Below are 18,368 nucleotides of genomic sequence, written 5' to 3' on the forward strand. Positions count from 1 at the left end.
CCTCTCCTCCTTCCCTCCTCCCTCCTCTCCTCCTTCCCTCCACCCTCCTCTCCTCCTTCTCTCCTCCCTCCTCTCCTCCTTCCCTCCTCCCTCCTTTCCTCCTTCCCTCCTCCCTCCTTTCCTCCTTCCCTCCTCCCTCCTTTCCTCCTTCTCTCTTCTCCTCCTCCTTCTTCTTCCTCCCTCTCTCTGCACCTGCCTCCCCTTCTCTCTCTTTTTCAACAGAATCAGTGACAATCTAAGAGGAGCCACTCTGACACAAGAACGTGGTGGAGGAGATATATGTTTCATACCAGGTGGGGACTCAGGAAGAAAGGGACCGAAATTTATGAAGCACCTGTTGTGTGCCCGGCACTGTGCTCAGGACACCTACATATGCATGTATGTATTCATTTAACTGCTCCAACAAGCCACACAGCTGTCATTATTCTCCCTCTACAGATTCAGTGTGGAACGCGACAGTGTACTCGCCTGAGATCACAGAGCTAACTAATCAGATATCTGTCAGATTCCACCACCCATACTATCACTATTTTAAATTTTACTCAATGTGAGGAGTATTTTCTTACAAATATATATGCCATGTTCTTTCACCCATGAATGCCATTTCCTGTGGAAATAAAGATGTAAACAAAGGTTCAAAATGAGACTGTTGGTTACCGCTTTGTTTCTGATGGAGGAAAAAAAAATTTTACTTAAACGTCCAATAACAGCAGTTGGTTAAATAAATTTTGGAAAACCCATGCAGTAGAATACTCGTAGACATTAAAAATGTTATGGTGGTTGTTTATTGCCATAAAAACATGTTGATGATTTATTATCAAGTGAGAAAAATAAACAGGTTTCAAGCAATATGTAAAATGTTATTTTGGCAAATAAAAACACAGGCGAATATATGCATATAAAAATTCAAGAGAATATAAAAGTATATCTTGGAAGAGTAGGATTGTAGGTAATTTTTAATCTTCTTTTGCTTCTCTGTATTTTAAAATATTTTTCTATAATGAGCTTCCATCTCTTGAGCACTTTGTTTTTGTTTTTTCTTTATAAGAGTAATTTTCAGAATGATTAGAAAGCTGCTTTCTGGAACATTTTGCTTGAGGGCCCAGAATTTGGAAACGTCTCTATTCTTTTCTAGCCACAACTGAACAGAGAAATAAAAATGCTAGCCAAAAATTCACATTTGGCCGATATTGTTTCTTTTTATAATTACATTGTCAATCGCTGATTAAAATGTAAGTGCCTGAAAACGGAAAATGTGTCCTTTTATTTCCCTCTTTAATCTATGTCGATATGTGGTACTCAACGAATACTCATGATTGATTTCTTTCCTCTACCCCTTTGGGTATTTTTTCTTGTTTTTTTTCCCCCTATTTTATACCAGAAGCTTTTTATCTGAACTTTTTTTAGTTATAGTTTGTGAGAATTTGGAGAATTTAGACAATATTAAAACTTACTTTTTCTCTTTGAATAAAATTAGAGTTTGGGGAGTGAAATGTCCACGTAAGCAAGATGTGGTGGGAGGGGTATGTTTAACCTACTTGGGAAAATACTTTCGAACTCTGTACCACATCCTTTTGTGCCCAGTTAATTAATGGACTGTTTAGAAATCATTATAATTCATTGACTTGATTTGGCAGAATTTCTTCCTGGCAGCATTCTGTTTTCTATTAGTTTGTGTTGTTCTCAGTATTGAAAGTAACATATCTTTTCCTTACAAATAAAACAAAAGCCAGGCATGGTGGCACATGCCTGCAGCTACTCAGGAGGCTAAGGTGGAAGGATCACTTGAGCCCACAAGTTCAAGGCTGCAGGAAGCCACGATTGTGCCACTGTACAACTCCAGCCTGGGCAACAGAGACCCAGTCTCTCAAAAAACAGCAACAATAAAACTTTAAAATTAAACTTTAAAAAAAGCCATAAATATTTATTGACTCAGAACTTCTTCAATAATTTGAGTAGATCCTTCATACTCTTACTTCTAATTTTCAGATTTTTACTGTGTTTTGTAACCCACTATATCCCTCTTTAAAATAAAACCATGCTTTTAAAAATGCAAAAGGTTTTTCCTTCACTAAAATATACAGCTGTAAAATACAGGACATAAATTGGGAAATTAATTATTCTTTCTGAGTTAAAAAAATAACATAAACATGACCAAAGTGTGTAAAAGTAAAAAGTGGAAGTGCGCACCCCAGCCCGTCGTGCCTGTCTCCATGCACAGGCGCAGATGACTTTTGCTTGTGTACAGCATTCCAAGAGCCCTGTCTACAGGGCTGGGGCTGGGCTTCCTTTCTGACTGAGTTGATGATGGCTGAATGCGTTCTGACCTCTAATAACCCAGCTTCAGAGTCTTCATGGCCACTTGGTACCAAAATGCCAATTTGATAGAGTTGGCGATTTTCCAGTTTTGCAAAGTGCTTTTGGTTTTCTGTTTTGTTTTGTTTGCCAAAAAGCAAAGTCTTCAATTATTCCGTAACAGTATGCTTATCAGGTATTTTCTCCCCTTCACTTAATAAAACAAGTATAGCATGGAGGTAACAACTGATATATGAGTACATGAAATCCAAAATAGTCCTGCCAAAGTTGTGTTGTCTAGTAAAGCAGCCAGTAATACATGAGGCTATTTAAATTTAAATAATATTTAAAGTCCAGTTCCTCCATTGCACTAACCACATTTCAAGGGCTCAATAACCACATGCAGCCAGTGGGTACCAGATGGAGAATGCAGATGGAGACTGTTTCTGTTACTGCAAAAAGTTCTATGGGACAGTGCTGCTCTAGAGCCTAATATGAGAAAACCATTAGTATAACAACTCCTTCCCAATATAGATATAGATTTCAAGTTTGGGCTACAGACATCTTACACTTCGTGCATTAGCTATAGTGCAGAAAAATAGAGTATCACTGGAAGAAGGACAAAAATATACCCCAGGCAATATGCAAATCAAAACCACAATGAGATATCAACTTATCCCAGTTAGAATGGCTATTGTCAAAAAGACAAAAATAACAAATGCTGGCAAGGATGCAGAGGAAGGGAAACTCTTATACAATGTTTGTGAGAATATAAATTAATACAGCCATTTGGAAAACAGTATGGAGGTCTCTCCAAAAACTAAAGATAAGAATACCATCCAATCTAGAAATTTCACTACTGGGTATTTTTCCAAAGGAAAGGAAATCAGTGTATCCAGGGGATACCTGCACCCCCATGCTTACTGCAGCACTAATCTCAATAGCCAACATGTGGAATCAACCTAAGTGTCCATCAATAGATAAATGGATTAAAAATGTGGTGTATATATATGCAATGTAATACTATTCAGCCATACAAAAGAATAAAATTCTGTCATTTACAGCAATATGGATGGAGCTGGAGGTAATTATGTTAAGTGAAATCAGTCAGGCACAGAAAGACAAATGTCACATGTTTTCACTCATGTGGGAGCTGAAAAAGTGAATCACTTGGAGGTAGAGTACAATGTAGTTACTAGAGGCTGGAAAGGGTGTGTGGGTGGGAGATGAGGAGGAAGAGAGGTTGACTAGTAGGTATAAACACACAGTTAGGTAGAATGAATAAGTTCTAGTGTTTGAGAGCACAGTAGGGTAACTACAATTAACAATAATATATTGTTTATTTCAAAATATCTATAAGAGAAAATTTGAAATAGTCCCAGTACAAAGAAATGATCAATGTTTAAGATGATGGATATCCTAAATACTAAATACACTGGTTTGATCATTACGCCTTGTTTGTATCAAAACATCACGTGTACCCCATCGATATGTACAAATATTATATATTAATAAAAATAATTAAATTTAAAAATATATATATTCTAGACACCTATTCTGGTTACTATTGTTATGAAACAAGTCACCCCAAAACTTAGTACCTTAAAGCAACAGCAATCATTTCATGATCTCTTCTGGTTCTGGGAGTGGACCTTGAGACAGTCTTATGATCTTATTATACTCCCCAGAACCAGAAGTCTTATTATCTCTCCTGGTTCTGGGGAGTAGACTTTGAGATAGTCTTATGCTATGTCACCACCTAAATTTCATCTTGAATTGCAGCTCTCATAATCCCCACATGTCATGGTAGGGATCCAGTGGAAGGTAACTGAATCGAGGGATTAGGTCTTTCCCATCCTGTTCTTGTGATATAAGTCTCATGAGATCTGATGGCTTCCCAGAAGGAAGCTCCCCTGCGCATGCTCTCTCTTGCCTGCTGCCATGTAAGACATGCCTTTGCTCCTCCTTTGCCGCCTGCAATGATTGTGAAGCATCCCTAGCCATGGGAAACTGTGAGTACATTAAACCTCTTTTTCTTTATAAATTGCCCAGTCTTGGGTATTTCTTCATAGCAGTATGAAAATGGAATAATACACAGTCATCGCCAAGGATCTCTGCAGTTGTGAGTTGCAGCTTGTGGCTGGGCTGAGGGTGGCAGGAAGGCTTCCCCCTTCTAGTGTCTGGCAGCTGATGTGGCTGCGACCTGGGACCTCACCTGGGGCTTGTCCTGGAGGAAGTGGTGACATCTCTCACGACCTGGCTTGGGAAGTTACATTCTGCATCACACACAGAAGTCCTGGGCCTCCCATATTCAAGAGGAGCAACACAAGCTCCCCACGGCAGAGAACCTGGGAACTACTGCTGCATGTTCTCAGGAACAAACTGCCCTCCTGGTCACTGACCCTTAGTGCAGATGGAGCCCCAGCTAGGAATCGATCACATTAAAGAAAAACTCTAATTGCACAGGTTCTGCCGTGCTTTTTCCAGCCAAAGCAAGAATTCTAAGTATTTCATACAGTGAATCTCCTTGGCATTATCGTGTAATAGAATCTATGGATTCCTCAGAATAATATTTTCAAGTGCATGAAATAAAAACATAGGATTACAAAGAAAACCAGTTGTACAGAAACACAGTCATCAAACCACCTAGTTAAATTATAATTGAGTCAGCTCTAGCAGCAGGTCTCATAAATTCTGTAATTTCTTTTTTTTTTTTTAAGACAGAGTCTCACTCTGTCACCCAGTCTGGAGTGCAGTGGTATGATCTTGACTCACTGCAACCTCCACCTCCCGGATTCAAGCGATTCTCCTGCCTCAGCCTCCTGAGGAGCTAGGACTACAGACGTATGCTACCATATCTAACTAATTTTTGTATTTTTAGTAGAGATTTTCACCATGTTGGCCAGGCTGGTCTCAAACTCCTGACCTCGGGTGATATGCCTGCCTCAGCCTCCCAAAGTGCTGGAATTACAGGCGTGAGCCACTGTGCCCAGCCAAATTCTGTAATTTCGAAGGTGTGATGAGCATAAATGATATTTTAAAAAATCCACAACGATAATGATGCAATATGAAACGATTTGTGATTTCTAATGATGACAAGTTCGCAAATACTGCCAATGCCACTGTGGTTTGTTGTCTGCATTCATATTTAAAGGAAATGCTGAATTTCAGCTGAAGATCAATGAAACTAAAGATGTGATTTTTTTCCTCTCACCTAGGTATGCATTTCTCTGAATCTGCGCTGCTTAGGTGCCCCAGACCTAGAGGTGTAGGTGCTCTTTGGACAGCAGAGCAACCAGGAGTGTAAGATGAGGTCAGGCCTCAGTACAGGATGGGTAGAGGGCAGGAAGGCAGGAGCTCAACTATGCAGTGTGAGAAAGTAACAGGGATATGGATGAGGTGTAGAAGGTTCCAGAAGGACAGAAATCTGGACACCATGGTTAAAGATGAGGCCCGAGGGGAAAATTCCTTAGTGAGAAAATTCCTTCTGGCTAGAACGGCCAAGGAAACTTCAGGCCCTATTGAGATTCCTTATACTTGGTCTTGTCTCCCCACCCCCAGCCAATGGCCTGAAATTACTTATGGCTGCCACACATGAGCCACTTCCCTTTTTCTGCCAGTCTAGACTCTTCCAGCAGGTACAAGCAGAGTTTCTGTTGCAGCAACTTTCCTGAGCCAGTTAGTCCAGCCCCTTCTATGGAGGCTTGAAGGAACTAATTAGCTATAGCTGTCTCCTCTGTGCCAAAAAGGGAGTACCAAGAATGAATTGGAGATGAATGTCCAAACATCCGCTTTATTGTTACTGAAATCTGGATTGAAAGGAACGGCTCAGAGGTGGGCTTCCAACCTCTCCCTGCCTCTCCTGCCACCTACGCACCCCATTCTGAAGCCAGGAACCTGCCGGGGAAGTTCGAGTCTGTGGAGCACACAGACTTACTCAGGACTGTGCCCTGGCACTGGCCCAAGGAAGGAGGGTGGAGGGGAAGAGGGCAGACAGAGGCAACACACACACATTTACCTTTAGGATTCTTGACAGGTTTGTTCCTTCCAATCTAGAAGCACGGATTGATGGCCATCACCCACCAAGCGGGTAACTCCCTCCACCTCCAAGCAGAGGAGTAAGAAGTGTAGCAGGAGGCCAGGAGCGCTTTGGGAAAACTAATACGGAGTCTCTCTCCAACACCCACATTCTGAACTCTCCTGCACAGGTATAAATAATCATCATTGTAATTATTATTGTTACAAAGAGGAGAATCAAGAGGGCTTTTTACCTTGTGATAGGGACTAGATTAAAATTTTAATACATAATCTCCTTTAATTTTCACAACAAACCCTCTATCATAGGAGGTTGAACCACATGAAACGGTAGATGCTGGACCATTTTGACTCACAAAAATGGTAATTTTGTATCCTTCAACCTAATGATTCCCCTGTTTCACAGGTGAGGTCACTGAGACTTATAGAAGGTAAGCAACTTGCCAAGGACCTCATAGCCGATAAGTGAACCATCTGGAACTTGCACTGAGACCTGATTCCAAGATCTGTGGTTGGAACCATGGCAGTAATTAGGATGGAGGTGCGGTGGCACCGCCCAGAACACACATGGAGGATTGCGGGGCTCATTTCACAGCACAACAAACACCTACCTTTTCTCTTTCGGTCCTGTGCCTGTGCCAGGGATTAAGAATAATGAGGTAAATAATATACAGGAATCTGCCTCCAGAGCCACCATGCACATAGTATAGTAGGTGTTCAATAAATATATTTTTGACAGGTTATTTACTGAGGCTCACCTTCTAGGACACAAAGCACCAGGAAAGCCTGCTTGGTTGGGAGCTGGCCGCAACCTTGCAGTGTCCAGCCCTTTACCATTAACAAAGTTAATGCACACACATTCCCGGAGCTGGCCTGCTTCTTTGTGAAGCGCCTGATTAAGGACTGAAATCATTACTTAGCCTGCTTCCTGAGGGCGATGAATCTCCGCTGCTCAGAACCCTGCCGGCTTACAGTAGAAATCAGGGCCAGAGTGGAAGCTGCCTTGGGCCAAGTTGGAGAAATGCTAGAGATTCAGAGGCAGGGGCAATTTCTGATTCCTTTTTGCATTTTTCCTGAGTGTAAATCACCACGGGATTCTCACCCCTATCCCAAATCACTCCTGGGAAACAGATTTTACTTCAGGTACAACCTGACCCATGGCGGCAGTAGGACCCTCAGGCAGTGAAGTCTTGCACTCCAGGCTGGGAAGGTGACATGTTCAGCCTTTCGGCACTTCACTCCCCAATTCCCCAGTACTAGGGTCTGGCGAAAGGATCACCCCAGTCTGACAGTTCTGCCTCCTCAACACTTCTAATTGCTGCTGCTACCACCCAAGCTCAGAGAGAGTAATAATCTCTTTCCGAGATTATTGATCTTTTAAAACTCAGTGCTGGATACAGTTGCCCAGGCCTGTAATCCCAGCACTTTGGGAGACTGAGGCGGCCTGATCATTTGAGGCTAGGAGTTCGAGAGCAGCCTGGACAACAAGGTGAAACCCCCGCCTCTACCAAAAATACAAAAATTCACCTGGTGTGATGGTGAGCACCTGTATTCCCAGTTGCTTGGGAGGCTGAGGCACAAGAGTTGCTTGAACCCGGGAGGCAGAGGTTGCAGTGAGCTGAGGTCGCACCACTGCACTCCAGCCTGCGCAACAGTGAGACCCTGTCTCAAAAAAAAGAAAAGAAAAGAAAAACACAACTCTGATTACATGGCTTCAGAGTCTTCAAAGTGGTGTCATGCTGACCTTAGAATAAAGTCCAGCCTCCCTCACTAGGCCTGTGAAGCTGTCTACCTCCTGGCCCCTACCTAACTCCCTTCCCCCTCTCCTTCTCACACACCCAAGGCTCCAGCCACACCAGGCTTCTCTCGTTCCTCAAGTGTGTCATTCTCAGAGAGCTTCCATACACACTGTTCATCCCAACCACAGCATCCTCCCTGTCTCCACTCATCTTCGCCCTTGTTTGGTGGGAGACTTTCTCCGATTCTCCTCAAGCTCCTGTACGACCCTGCACTTCCTTTTTCCTAATACTTTTCCCACACCATTGTACTTCCTTTTTCAATTATCTGCCTCTCCCACTACATCTGGTTGAGTTGCAATCTGGTTTCAGTAAATACTTGTCGAATGCATAGATGAATAAATGAATAAATAAAAGAGGAAATTAAAGTTCCGTGCTCCAGAATATGTAGCCAGTTTTGGACCTGAGAGAACTTTAGTTCTGGAAGACATACATACAGACCCCAGGCACCAACTGGCACACATATATCTGGGCAGTTCCAAAACCCCATGGAAGTCTCAGCACCTGAGACTGCGTGTGTCAGGGGCGGACTCTAGAAGTCCAATATAGGGCAGTGGCTGTGAATTAGGATTCATTCTTCATCCCACAGATTGAATCCCATTCAACAACACCAGGTCTAAGTCCAATAAAAGATGCCATACAGCTTCTGGATTTGCTTTTATTATTCATCTCAAATATGAAAAAAATTAATTTTCCCCCAAACTTGAAATGGACCGAGGATTTCTTGATTTCTGGGCTGCCCAGATGAACGCTGCATGGGAGCAGCCTTCCTTATGGACAGTTTTGCTTTAACAGCGTCTTGCTGCTGTGTCCTCCAGGACAGGGGCCAGGGTTACCTGCAAACCCCTGGTGTATTAGGCTGTTCTTGTATTGCTGTAAAGAAATACCTGAGGCTGGGTAATTTATAAAGAAAGGAAGTTAAATTGGCTCATAGTTCTGCAGGCTGTACAGGAAGCATGTCATCAACATCACTTAGCTTTTGGGGAGGCTCCAGGGAGCTTTTAGTCCTGGCAGAAGGCAAAGGGATCGTGCGTGTCCCATGGCAAAAGCAGGAACAAGAAAGAGTGGGGTTGGGGGCAGGTGCCACACACTTTTAAACCACTGGATCTTCAGTGAACTCAGAGCGAGTGTTCACTCATCACCAAGAGGATGACCCAAGCCATTCATGAGGGATCTGCCCCCTTGACCCAAACACCTCCCACCAGGACTTACCTCCAACACTGGGGATTACAATTCAGCATGAAATTTTGGTGGGGACACAGATCTAAACCGTATCACCTGGTGTGGTGGACACTGTGATGTGCTGCTTAAGATGGCTTTTGGCACAAAAGACTCTCCTTCAGCTGCTGAGAATGCCTCTGGCATGCAGCCGTCAGCTGTCTGCTCGCTTCAGGAGCCACCTGAGCGGAGGGGAGCTGTCTCAACTAGGGTGGCCCACATCTAACGACTGATCAACGTGAGAGTATGATGTAGTTTGGATCTGTGTCCCCCACCCAAATCTCATGTTGAATTATAAATCCCCAGTGTTGGAGGTGGGGCCTGGTGGGAGGTGATTGGATCGTAGGCATGGTTTCTCACAGTTTAACACCATCTCCCTTAGTGGTGGCGTGGTGAGAGTGAGTTATCAGGAGATCTGGCTGTTTAAAGGTGTGTAGCATCTCCTGCCTCTCTCTCTTTCTCCTGCACCGGTCATGTGAAGTGCCTGCTCCGCCTTCACCTTCTGCCATGATTGTACATTTCCTGAGGCCTCCCAAGAAGTTGAGCAGATGCCAGCATCATGCTTTTTGTATAGCCTGAGGAACTGCGAGCCAATTAAACCTCTATTTTATAAATTACCCAGTCTCAGTTATTTCTTTCTTTCTTTTTTTTCTTTTCTTTTCTTTTTTTTTTTTTTTTAAACTGAGTTTCACTTTATTCCCTAGACTAGAGTGCAGTGGCACAATTTTGGCTCACTGCAACCTCCACTTCCTGGGTTCAAGTAATTCTCCTGCCTCAGCCTCCCGAGTAGCTGGGATTACAGGCACATGCCACCAAGCCTGGCTAATTTTCATATTTAAGTAGAATTAAGGTTTCACCATGTTGGCCAGGCTGGTGTCGAACTCATGATCCACTCGCCTCGGCCTCCCAAAGTGCTAGGATTAAGGGCATGAGCTGCCACACCAGGCCATAGTTATTTCTTTACAGTAGTGCAATAATGGCCTAATACAGGCCATTACCCAGCTAAATACCCAGCTCGCTCATCTCAGTTTGCAATAATTTAGAGGAGATATTCTAGCTTCGGGACATGCCTCAGAATTGGCTGAGGTCTCCACTGAGGCTTCATCACAGCTCAACTTCTCCTTCTGGCCAATCTTGCTTCTTTCCCTTCCTTTTTACAGGCATTGATCCCAAGAGCTCTTCCTAATGAACCACAGGCACATTCTCTCCATCTCAGAGCAAACTTATAGGAGAAGAGAAGTTCCACCTGGTCAGCAGTTATAACTCTGCTATGCCTCCAGGAAGTCGCAGCAGAAGAGAAGAGGGAGGAAGGATGCTGTGGTGTCCTGGTGTTGGAGAGCCTGGGTGGTCCAGCTTACACAGCGTTTCACCTCTTTCCCCTGTTGTCCTCCTGGCCAGGGGGTGCAGGATGGTTGGGCTCTCTCCCGCCTCTCTTATTATCAAAATCTAATCTTGGACTGTTTTCTTATGCTTAGAATGAGGGAAATGGACTCAATGGTTTGTAAGCGCTACAATTATGGTGCTTTGAACATTTAAAAACACAGTCATGTGCTTTTAAATCTCAAACCCACATATTTCAGAGAGTCCCAATTTATGCAAACGCCAACTAAAGAACATTACAATATACTATTTACTTTTTCAATACACTCTATTTTAGTAAATAGATTTATGTCACATCATTGAAGAACATTCAATGAGTGCCCGCCAGATGCATCGTATAGCACTTGAAAAATCAGCAATTGTTGAGATGTTGACATGTTTAAATTTGGCTCATATTACATGAAGCAAATGGGAGTGCATAACTTAGATTAGGAATTACATTCATGCTACATGGCTGTTGTTTCTTCTCCCTCTTCATCTTTTTCTTCTTCTTTCAAGCTGCCAGATGGTGTGGATCAAATTATTCCAGAATGCAGAGAGCCTGGATTTCTGCAGATGAGCCTAACAGTCAGTGCCGGCTTGTGCTTCTATCACTGCTGCTCACGGTAGTGTAATCGGCTCCCACCCCAGGAGCCCCCAGCCAGCCATACAGCGGAGGCATAAGCGTGGTTCCAGCAACAATCTTCAGTACGCTTTGAGAATTCCGAAATAAAACTTGTATCTCTTTCGCTTATTTTCTTAAACTCCTAAAATTTCAGTTTTATTTTTATTCTTAAAAAATGAACTGGCCAGGGCCGGGCATGGTGGCTCATGCCTGTAATCCCAGCACTTTGGGAGGCCGAGGTGGGAGGATCACCTGAGGTCACGAGTTCGAGACCAGCCCGGTCAATGTAGCAAAACCCCGTCTCTACTACAAATACAAAAAGTAGCCAGGTCTGGTGGTTTACATCTGTAATTCCAGCTACTCGGGAAGCTGAGGCATGAGAATCGTTTGAACCCGGGAGGCAAAAGTTGCAGTGAGCCGAGATTGGGCCCTTGCACTTCAGCCTGGGCAACAGCGCGAGACACTATCTCAAAAAAACAAAAATAAAAAATAAAAAATAAATGAACTGGACTGCTGGGATACTGTAAAACACAGTGACTAAAACAGCTTCAACAGTCAAATAGACAATGATTAGATAGCCATTTTTTTCCGAGCATTTTCTCTCTATTAACTTATTTTACCTTCATAGCAATGTCTCCATTTTACAGAGGAGAAAATAGAAGCACCGTAGAGAAGAAGGGCATCTTGCTTAAGGTTGCCCAACTCATAAGAGAAGCAGTCAGGATTTTAATCCTGTCAGTTTGGGTTAGGCTTTCAATAGTTTCCATCTGCTAAGCGGTCAATTAATATCTTTGTCATTCAGTAACCTCATTCCAATAGGAGAGTGGAGAAGTAAGGCAAGGAAGAAAAGGTAGTCAATTAAGGGAAAATATCGGCCTGGCGCCGTGGCTCAAGCCTGTAATCCCAGCACTTTGGGAGGCCGAGACGGGCGAATCACGAGGTCAGGAGATCGAGACCATCCTGGCTAACACGGTGAAACCCCATCTCTAATAAAAAATACAAAAAACTAGCCGGGCGAGGTGGCCAGCGCCTGTAGTCCCAGCTACTTGGGAGGCTGAGGCAGGAGAATGGCGTGAACCCAGGAGGCGGAGCTTGCAGTGAGCTGAGATCCGGCCACTGCACTCCAGCCTGGGCGGCAGAAAAAAAAAAAAAAAAAAAGGGAAAATATCAAGAACGTTACCACTGAGGGCAACTGGACAGCAATCCTACAGGGGAAACCGGCCAACGGTGTAGAACTCCCTTCAGAGTTATCTCACCCAAGATAAGCTGGGGTATTTATCCACCAACTGTCCACCTGTCTTTGGTTGTGGGCTACTTCCAGGAGCATTACCTCTTGGGCAATTCCAGCTTGCCAAATGTGCTCCCAGGACCAGAACAAAAACCCCCAGGCAGAAAAACTTGGATAGTCACAGAAAGCAGCCTTTGGTGTGTCGAGGTGAGTGATGAGAAGATATTAGGTGGTGCACCAACAGGCAGAATATGTCTGGAAGGAGATGCACAAGGAGCTGGTAGTAGGGGTGGGGAAGAGGAAGGAGAGCTATTAATAAGACTGAAAGAGACAGCCATTTTCACTATGACCCCTATTGTTCTTTTGGAATGTTGCGATGTGCATATATCACCCATTCTCAAAGTAAACAAAATAATATGGAGAAATTAAATTGAGCCCCTGCACAGATGCACAAGTGGTGGGTGGCTAACAAGCATGGCTCCAGGGCACCCAGGCACTACTGACATTGTGGGAGAGATAATTCTGCCTTGTGCATTGTGGCATGTTTGGCGGCATCCCCGGCCTCTGCCCACTAAATGCCAGTAGCACTCCCTCCCCGAGTTGTGATCATCAGAAATGTTTCCAGACATTGCCAAATGTTCCCTGAGATGGGTATGGCAGGGTAAAATCACTTCTCACCCTGTTGAGAATCTCTGCTCTAGGGAACCTGATGAGGTTAGCTATATCCCTCTGGTAAATGGAGGCACGAGGTGGTCTAATGCAGCATATCCAGATCTCTGCATGAAGCCTGTGTACAGGGTGGGACCATCCAGCCTATCCCATAAAAGGAGTGGAGAAGCTGTTGGTGGCTCTCTCCCCTGCCCTTCGCTATGGGCTCCCCCTCCACGTACATACCACCCCTCACCTCCCATGCACATGATGAAGACAGGACACTTGGAGGCAGCAGGTCTTGCTCACATAGATACCATGCAAGTATTTCAAGACACTGTGGTATAATCTGCTGCTCAGCAGTGTTTGGGGAAGCTTTGCATCTGACCTTGGACACAGCTGAATCAAATATGGCCCCTGCCTGAAGTAGCTCCCAGCTTCAGGGAGAAGCCGAGCATGGAAGGTGAGCCTTCACAGCAAAGGGCCAGTCAGGCACTGAGAGGCTGGGCCCCTTCTCCTCCACCCTCCTTCCCTTTCTTTGCACCCCTCTCCATTCTGTCTGCCCTTGGGAGCACTTCTCACTCTCCCAAATTATGCCTTTCATTTTATTTACTTGTTTGTTATTTGCCTGTCTCTACTAGAAGTAGCTCAGATGGAAATAGGGATGGGTTCAGTCCTGTTCTCGCTGTTTCCACAGCAGCGAGAACAGCAGTTGGCACAAAGGGGGTGGCCAATAAATGCCTATTCACTGAATGGATGAATGAATATTCTGGAATGTTGGAAAAGGAGGAGTGGAAACATAAATGAGGATGAGGGAAAAGAGAAAGAACAAGGCAGGAACCAGGACAGGAGACACCTGGAAGTCTCCAGGCATAGCTTCTACTGCTGAGAACTGGGATGAGATGAACGCTCCTCCCCAACAGGGAGAGGGGCTACCTTCCCACCGTCTCTTCCTCACGTCCTACCAGTTGCCTTCTAGAAGCTAGAGCTGGACCACCATTTCCAGGGTGTAACACCATCAGAAGCTGGTGGTATCTCTGAAATGAACTGACTTCAGATGGATTTGGATGGCTTTGTGCCCCACTTACCAGGTCCTTGCACCATCTGCCATTTTTGCAAACAGGCAGTGGGGAAAAAAGGAGTCTTTGTTTCATCGGAATGAAAGCCAGCTTTTCCTGAGGCTGTGTAGAATAGTTGCGATTGTTTGGATCACTGTTGAGCAATGCTCATGCTCCCTCCTTGTGTGGGCCAAGTATATGTCCCTGCTCCACAGATGTTGGGCTCAGCATCATAGCTTCCTTTGACCAATGGAATGCTAGCAGACACAATATGACTAGAGACCTTAAATGCACTTACCAATTCGGGCTTGGTTCTTACATCTGGTGTTCTTCCAAGGGAAGAGCACACCCTGCACAGCTACTGCCCTTTCAGAGTGAAGACACATGGAGTGGACTTGAACCCAACTCCCAGCTTAGACCCTATCCCACAGGAATCACAGCTTGAAGCAGAGGCATGCAACTGAGCCCAGCTTGGATCACCCAAACCGCTGTCATCCTACAGAACCATAAGCATGAGAGTAAATTCTGGTTGTAAGCCACTGAGTTTTGACGTGGATTGTCAAGCAGCATTATGTGGCAATAGAGGATTGACTCCATAGTAATTAGCAATGCCTGCTCCAAAGTCAGGCATGAGCTGTAATAATGGCTCTTTCTCTACAGTTACACAGCTTTGGGCAAGTTAGCTAAACTTTTCAGCCTCAGTTTCTTCAACTATATATAAAAAAGTAATAATAGCATGACTTTCAGCACTGTTGTCAGGATTAAATGTGATCCTCTATATAAAATGCTTAGCATAGCATCTGGCCCAGAGTAGAGATTCTATAAATCAGAGATCACAAATTGGAAGTGCGTCTTCAAAAAATTCAATTAATTGTCTCTATTGGGATCAGTTACCAACTGCCAACTGGGAATTTTTGTATTTTAAAAAATCCAGATTTATATCTTCTCTTGAAAAATCAGAAAATCTTGTGACACTGAGCCAGCATTCCTATACAGCACAATGGATAGAGCTGGGGGTAGCATATCACTGTGTGTAGAGTAGAAAACCTGACCACAGGGGCTAAAATAAGTAAGGGGTTAATTTTTTTCATGCAGCTAGATGTCCAGGGCTGGCAGTGAGACTGAGCAATGCCAGCAGGGACCTAGGCTCCTCAGCCTTGCTGCTCTGCTATCTTTAAGCATGAAGTATTTGGTCCTCATGACCTCAAGATGGCTCCTGCACAGCAAGCTATGGCATCTGTGTTTCAGGCAGGAAAAGAAGGAGGGAATGGTAAAGGAGCAAAGGACAAGATCTCTCCTAGCAAGACTCTGCTTTTTTTATACAAGAAAGGAAGACTTTCCAGAGACTTCCACTTACATCTTACAGGTTAGAAGTGAGGCAGCTGGGCAACATGGTGAAACCCCTTCTCTACAAAAAATTCAAAAATTAGCCTGGCCTGGTGGCATCCTCCTGTGGTCTCACTCAGGAGGCTGAGGTGGAAGGATTGCTTGAGCTCGGGACGCAGAGGTTGCAGTGAGCTGAGGTCGCACCACTGCACTCCAGCCTGGGAAACATAGCGAGACCTGGACACACACACACACACACACACACACACACACACACACACACACGCAAGAAAGAAGGGCTGGGGGAGGGAAAGCATCAGGAAAAAGTAGCTAATGCCTACTGGGCTTAGTAATTAGGTGATGGGTGGATAGGTGCAGCAAACCACTATGGCACACGTTTACCTATGCAACAAACCTGCACATCCTGCACATGTGCCCCAGAATGCAATAAAATAAAATAAAATAAAATAAAACAAAATAAAATAAGGAAAGAAAACACAGAGGAACGAAAAAGAAAGAAGGAGTTAGAAAGATGTTGAATAACTCAAGCTAGAGTCTCTAAGTTTAGCAGACTCTCCCCAGCCTTTTACCTTCCCTCCATGGCCCCTGAGTTTACCTGTGTTTGCAGCCCATGCCATATGTGGTATCTGTTTTAATGACTCTCAGCTGAATCGGGCACAGTTTTGGAGTGCACTCTTCAGTCTCTCCCTTCTGGCTTAGCCCTTCTAAGCTCATGACAGAACTGAATGTCCAAGGGCCCCCACACCCCAGCTACTTTGCCACATTCTTTGCCTTTAGCCTCTCATCTAGGGCAGGGGCAAAAGACAATGTGCTCAAAGGAGAAATGGGAAGTTTCTGGGCCACCTCTTAAAGATAGCTTTGACCATACTAACCATATTCTTGGTGCAGCCTTGGCTAAAGCTCAGAAAATACTTTTCCCCTCCACTCTCTTTGTCCTGTTTTTTTTTTTTCCTTTTGATGGACATTGATAGTTTCATGCCATTTTTCAAGGCAGGCAACTGAAGTTCCAGGAGGTGACCTCTATTTACTACAATAAAATTAGTGATTTATAGAAAGTCAGAATTCTGCAATCCCCCAAACTCCCCTTTTATCCCTAACTACTGTGTCAACAAAGCACCCAGCATCCAGCCTGGTTCAAAGGTCTGAATTGTATAGCAAAATAAATCATTTTAAAAATCCCAATAGTAATGTATGGTGTGAGCATTCTTAACTTGAATTGAGTAAGGAGGAAGAGAGCAGATGCAGCCAACCTTGGCTGTGGTTTATTACTCAAGTTGATGTGGGGCAGAGAAGATTGGATATTTAATGTCAATGATACTGTGAGAGGGGGTGAAAAATTCCAAGTTCCAGTAGAAAATAAGAAGGTAAAATTTAGGTCCCATAAGCCCTAGCCTATTTTTTCTTTCCTTCCCCTCCCCGACTGTCACTCTCCCTGTTTTCTTACCTTACTCCTTTCCTCTCTCCCTCCCTCCCTGCCCGCTGGTCTATTTCTGAGTCCACTGTTAAAGGCCTAGCAAATTTTTTAGTAGGGCCCTAATTTAAGTTCCACATTGACATTCTAATATATGCAGAATGCCGATACCAAACTCACTTATTCAAATGCACTGGATGTTGTGCTTTATATCACAACATTTAAACCTAAATCTCTGGAGTGCACAGAGCTGCCCAGGGTCTGTGCGGTGGGGAGGGGGGGTGGTTTGCCTTGTTTTGACAAATTTGCACATTCAAGGTGGTCGCTGCTCCAGAGAACTCAGGAATCCTGGAGAGGAAAGTCCTGTCCATGAGACATGGGAGTAAGCTTGACGAGTCTAGCTGTTCGGTTACATCAGCTCACTGCAGTTCAGCAAATCAGTTTCCAGCTCCTATTACATTTAGGCGCAGTGCTTGGTGATGGAGATACAAAGACTCAAAAGATATTATCCTCCGCTCAAGAACTCACCACCTAGAGGAGGGGATGGACCCCAAAATAAATGATTTGCCCTTCCAGAAGAGCTCTACATCTCCTAAGAGCTGTGCTCCTTGAACTTGAATGTGCACACAAATTCCCTGCAGTTCTGGTGAAATGTCACTTTGGATTCATTAGGTGTGGGTTCTGAGATTCTGCAGGTCTGATGAGCTCCTGGGTGAAGCCCAGGCTGCTGGCTAGGGGCCACACTTTGCCCATTCTAAGGTTGGGGTCCGCTGTGAAGAGGCAGCCTAGAGGGCTGCTGAGTAAGAAAAGCCCCAGGGGCCAGGCATGGCGGCTCCCATCTGTAATCCCAACACTTTGGGAGGCCAAGGCAGGTGGATCACTTGAAGCCAGGAGTTTGAGACCAGCCTGGCCAACATGGTGGAACCCTGTCTCTACTAAAAATACAAAAATCAGCCGGGCGTGGTGGCACACGCCTGTCATCTCAGCTGCTCAGGAGGCTGAGGCAGGATTCAGTCACTTGAAACCGGGAGGTGAAGGCTGCAGTGAACTGAGATTGCTGCACTCCAGCCTGGGTGACAGAGCCAGAAAAAAAAAAAGCCCCAGGGAGCAAGTAGAGGCTGCATCTTCAAAAGCTTGTGCACTTAAGAAGTGCGTGGCTCCACTCAGGGTAAGGAGTACAGACTTCTTTTCCAGGCTTTACCCATCTTAGTAAGGCCACCTGTCTCAGTGTCTGTGGCGTGTGAACCAGAGCAACTCCATCTTGAATAGGAGCTGGGTAAAATGAAACTGAGACCTACTGGGCTGCATTCCCAGATGGTTAAGGCGTTCTAAGTTACAGGATGAGACA

The 18,368-nt window shown here is 44.6% G+C and overlaps 1 protein-coding gene across 1 annotated transcript in view; it reads right to left on the bottom strand.

Moving 5' to 3' along the window:
- The window catches only part of SOD3 (superoxide dismutase 3, extracellular), a 136,516-nt gene extending 122,273 nt beyond the window's left edge, over positions 1-14,243 (bottom strand). The window contains exon 1 of the mRNA XM_011935657.1: positions 14,163-14,243. The gene's annotated coding sequence lies outside the window, so the exon portion shown is untranslated. The remainder of the gene's footprint in view (positions 1-14,162) is intronic.
- Between the last annotated feature and the right edge of the window lie 4,125 nt (positions 14,244-18,368).

Source organism: Colobus angolensis, unplaced genomic scaffold (genome assembly GCF_000951035.1).
Source record: "Colobus angolensis palliatus isolate OR3802 unplaced genomic scaffold, Cang.pa_1.0 Scaffold146, whole genome shotgun sequence".
Lineage (NCBI taxonomy): Eukaryota > Metazoa > Chordata > Mammalia > Primates > Cercopithecidae > Colobus > Colobus angolensis.